The sequence below is a fragment of the Coffea arabica genome, chromosome 6e (genome assembly GCF_036785885.1).
Source record: "Coffea arabica cultivar ET-39 chromosome 6e, Coffea Arabica ET-39 HiFi, whole genome shotgun sequence".
NCBI lineage: Eukaryota > Viridiplantae > Streptophyta > Magnoliopsida > Gentianales > Rubiaceae > Coffea > Coffea arabica.
This window is the reverse complement of record NC_092321.1, coordinates 52554847-52560084: the sequence shown is the minus strand read 5'-3', so window position 1 is coordinate 52560084 and position 5238 is coordinate 52554847. Positions and strand designations below refer to the sequence as shown.

At 37.6% G+C, this 5238-nt stretch overlaps 1 non-coding gene across 1 annotated transcript; it reads left to right on the top strand.

The window, feature by feature from the left end:
- Positions 1-1525: 1525 nt before the first annotated feature.
- Positions 1526-1632, top strand: LOC113697622 (small nucleolar RNA R71). The gene has a single exon (XR_003449909.2). It is a non-coding gene; the product is annotated as a small nucleolar RNA R71 (small nucleolar RNA).
- Positions 1633-5238: the final 3606 nt, after the last annotated feature.

The following is a 5238-nucleotide window of genomic DNA, read 5'->3' as shown; positions in this document are numbered from 1 at the left end:
TACCACGTTTAACATCTATTATAGTATCTACAGTAGCCAGAAATGGTCTACCAAGAATAATAGATACCTTGACATCCTCATCTATATCTAAAACAACAAAATCAATGGGAATGATGAATTTCTGCACTTTAATAAGCACATTCTCCAATATATCCATTAGATGTCTAATAGACCTATCAGTCAATTACAAGAAAATATTAGTACGCTTTAACTCTTTCAACCCCAATTGCCTAACCACAGTTAAAGGAATCAATGAAGCACTAGTACCAATGTCACATAGTGCTTTAGAGAATTCTACATTACCAATAGTGTAAGGAACTGTGAAACTCCCTGGATCTTTTAACTTTAGTGACAATTTATTTTGTATGATGACACTACATTCCTCCGTTAATGCAATAGTCTCGCTATCACTTAATCTCCTTTTCTTAGTCATTATCTCTTTGAGAAACCTTGCGTACGAAGGAATCTGCAAAATAGCAACAACAAAAAGAATATTAATATGTAATTTTTTGAAAATGTTGACAAACTTCTCAAAGTCTTTGTCATTCCTCGAAAGGTTCAATCTTTGTGGAAATGACACCGGTGAAGGAATTGGTGTTGTCTCTACAATCTGTGACTTGCTTTCTTACTCATTGTCTTTCCCTTTAATTTTCTTGTTATCTTCTCCTAACTTACTCGACTGTTTGTTTTCCCTGATTTCATGTTCTCTCACACTTTCAATCACAGGTGACTTACCCACTTCCTTACCACTACGGAGGGTTATGACCTTCACATGCTCCCTTGGATTTACCTCAGTCTTGCTAGGTAAATCACTTTAGTTCCGACTGTTGACCGCAATAGCTATTTGGCCTAATTGGATCTCGACATTCCTATACATATTGGTGAGTTGGTCTATCTTTCCCTCAATTCTTTCAAACCGTTGAGTAGTGGCACTAGCTAATTTTTCAATTTTCTCATTTGATACATTTGCTAACTTCTCAATTGCCAATTTCCAAGTTGGTTTAGACTCTGGAAGTGATTGATTCGGTTGAAAATCCAGTGGATTCATTGGTCTTTGTTAGTTCCCTTGATCCTTCCATCTAAAGTTTGGATAATTACGCCACCCTGGATTATAGGTATTGGAGTATGGTTTGTTTTGGGGTGGACGGTTGTAATTGTTAAGATATTGAACCTGTTCACTGGTAGAACACATAGAATCATCATAGTTTCCTCCACAGTTAGTACAACACGTAACAACTACTCCTTGGTTAGAACTAGAACCAACTTGTCTCTTAAGCATTTTAACCACATTATCCATCTTTGCACTTAACATATTCAAGGTATCTACTTCAAGCATACCTGTGGTTCTCTTTGTATTACTTCGTTCGTTGGCTCATTGATAATTATTAGCAGCCATCTCTTCAATCAATTGTTGAGTTTCCTCGGCTGACTTTCCCATCAACGCTCCTCCTGCTGCCGCATCACATGCGTCTTTGTTGGGTAGGTGAAACCATTGTAAAATGTTTGGACTATTAGCCAATCTGGGAGACCATGATGAGGACATCTTCGTTGTAACTCCCGATAGCGCTCCAAAACTTTGTACAATATCTCTCTTTCCTGTTGAGAGAAACTAGTTATATCCATTCTAAGTTTAGCAATTTTTCTAGGTGGAAAGAATTTATTAAGAAAAGTGTGACGCCCCGAAAAGAATGAGTGTGAGAACCCGTACTTTTCCCATTTTCTAGGGTTTTATTTATTTAATGGCTTGTTTTCTGCGTTTTCTTTAGTAGGGAAATTTTCTAGATATTTTAGTGAGCAGATATAGTTTTTGGATGATTTTTCTAGTATCAAATAGGTTTTGAGAAATTAAGAGTGTATACCGGATGTGGGACCCACTAGGGCGAAAAGTTCGGAAAATTCGACCAATTAGGTTAAGTTCCGGATACTGAGTGAAATTTATCGGGTGTTAAGAGATAAGTAGAGGAGGTGAAGTGATTGATGTGAGAGGGAAAAAGAAGGATAGGAATGCATTAATGAAGTGACAAGTGTCACCTTAAGAGTGGTGGTCACTTATTTGACTTTTTGACCTTTCTTACCAATTGATTAAATATCTCAAAATTACCACAAAAAATCACTCTTTTCTTCACCATTGTGGCCGGCCCTCTCTAGCTAAGAAGAAGGAAAAACTCTCCAAGCTTCTTGCTTCCATCTTGCTTGAGTGTAATCATCCAACCATTTGATCTTGTTTCTACTCCATAAAATCTCTCCATTTGGTACTAGAAAGTGATTTGGTGAAGTGTTTAAGGAAGCTAAGTGTCCAACAACTCTCCCTCTCTTGTTTACTAGGTGAGTGGTGATTGAACTTCCTCTTACACTTAATGAAGCTTAAGTTGTGCTTAGTGGTAGCTAAAGTGCTGAAATTTGTGGTTTATTTCTTGGTTTGAGATGAATTGGTGAAGTTTTCAATTTATTGATGAATTTTCTGGTTTAATTGTGATCATGATGTTGTGGTTATCTATGATGGTTGGAATTGATGGCTAATGACTATAGTAGGTGTACATGATTGGTAATTGTAACCAATTTTGGGTTTGGAAGGAATTTGAGAAAGTTAGGGTTTTATATCCCCAATTCTGTCCGGTTTTGTATCTCATGGTTAGGGGCCGAATTGGCCTTGACTCAAAACATGAAAGTTATAGGTATTGATGTTTTAAAGGTGCCTGTAAAATTTCAGGTCAATTGAAGTAGTGTAGAATGAGATAAACCGAAATTACTATTGTTGTTCTGGGTTCATCAGGATTTTAGAACTGCGTCTGAAATGGGTTGTTTTGACTGGAATTGTTTTGGATTTGGGTGTTGAGGTCTTCTGATGAAATGTATCTTGATGTCCTAGCTACCATATGCCTTTGGAATTTCTGTATTTGGACCTGTTTAGACTGAGTTGTACTGATTACAGCATAGTGTAATTTGTAAACCTGCAATTACGGTTCTGGTTTGTTATTTGGCATATTTGACTTAGTTGTGCTGGGATTTGGACTGAGTGACCTTCTACATTGTTGTAGCCCTGGTTCTTAGCTTCGAAACAATGGATCTTGGACCTCCATCCGACAATCGTAGCGCCTTTGATACCATTACCGCAAAATGACGTCAAAACTATTTTTCTGGTTTTGAGCTTAACTTTCATTTCCGGACTTTTCCCTAGCTTGACTTGTCTTCGTACTTCTTGGAGCTTGCTGAACGGTTATTGAATGAACTTATTTGTGTGACTTTGGGACTGGCTGAGGAAATAATGAAGCCTTGATGGCTGGAAAAGTAAGCAAATTTAGGGGAAGTGCTGTCCGAACTTTGAAAGGACTTGATTGCATTGAGTTTGTGATCTAAGACTTGGATTTGAGCCAGGCAATGTTATATGATGGATGATTTCTGAGCCATGGAGGTGAGTGACCTCAAACTATTTCTAAGATTATTTATGAACCGTTTCTTGCATTATTTACTTTTGAACTGTTTCCAAATTTAGTTTTGAACCGCTTTCCCGCATTATTTACTTTTGAACTGTTTTCAAGGTTAATTTTGGAACTGTTTTCTTACATATCATGCGTGCTTGCATATCAGTGTCTTGTTATTATTGATTTTGCTTTCAATGATTGTTAAAACGAGTTTTCTAGGCGAGTGTGTACTTTATCGCACTCGACCTAAATAAATATGAAATTTTCAATGATTAATGATTAAATGCTACTTGCGCATGAATGTAAGCCTTTTGGGCTGAACTGGTCATTGCCCCTTGTTACCGGTCGTCTCGAGCCAGAAGCGGACTCGGTCGGGCGACTAGGAACTTGGGTGAACGTTTCGGTATACTCGAGTATTACCTTGTAGGTTGGTGGAGGTTGGTGGAGCCTGGTCAATGTCCAGGAAAGGTTGAATGAACGAACGAACGAACGAGGGTTTTATTGATAAATGAAAAATGCATTTTCAAATGAATGAAGGAAAGGGGAATGACAGGAGAACGAACAAAGGAACGAATGAACGAACGAACGTATCCTTTTCATGTATGGTTTCTTGTAAATGTTGTAATCGTTTCTGGACTTATCATGTGATTTATGACATCATTGAAAAGAAATATTGTTAAACCGATTTGATTACTGATTTTCTGGTTACTCGCTGAGCTTCTAGCTCACCCCAAAAAATATTTTATTCCCCTCCACAGGGCTCAAGGCGAAGGAAGGGCTTGTAGTGTTTATTCATGGATTATCTCATGTATGGACTGAATTTGGATTTCCTTTTGTGTAATCATTCATATTGGGATTGTATTGAACGTTTAGAATTGCTTGGATGTGTAATAGGCTAGTTTTGGACTTCCTTCTGTATAATAATTGGGATCATGGATCAGAGTGGCGCAGTGGAAGCGTGGACGCTTCGCTTTTGATATGTAAATGTGGGAATATTTGATTTATATTTGAGATTTTATCTTGTATTTAATTGAGGACTGTAGTGAACGACTGAGTCCCGGCGAGAACCGGGCAGGTGGTCCGCCGAACCCTCTGGTTCGCCCTAGGGGGAGGTGGGGCCGTTACAAAAAGTCTTAGCTAATTCAGCCCAAATAGTAAAAGTGTTTGAAGGATGAAATTGTAACCAAACCTTGGCCTTGTCCCTTAGTGAGAATGGAAACAATCGAAACTCAATTGCATCATCACTAACACCATTAAGCTTTATTGTATCACAAATTTCAAGAAATATTGACAAATGAGAATTTGGATCTTCAGTAGCATTACCTCCATATTGAGATCGTTGAACCATTTGAATAAGTGATGGTTTAATCTCAAAATTGTTAGCATTTACCGTTGGTCTTGCTAAACTTTTTGAGATCCTTGTGTCCCCGGTAGAGCAAAATCTCGTAGAACTCGTCTGTTTGTTTCGTTTTCTGCCATCTCTTCTTTAAATGGTAGCTCTATTAAGATTTTCTTTATCGATTGCCAAACTTCTTGTTCCTCTTGCTGTGGTGTATGCCTTTTTTGTTTACGTAGTGTCCTTTCAATTTCTGGACCGAAAGGTACAACTTTCCGAGATTCCCAGTGTATATAGTACAAATAGAAATAAGAGAAATTATGCACCTTCAATTGTCAAAAACTGATTAAAATGCAAAATTATCTATAAACAGCTTAACTAATAAAAATAAAGCTGTCTAAATTAATAGAGATTATTAAGCCCTAATATTGCTGCTTCCCGGCAATAGTGCCAAAAACTTGACCAGATTTTTATATCAGT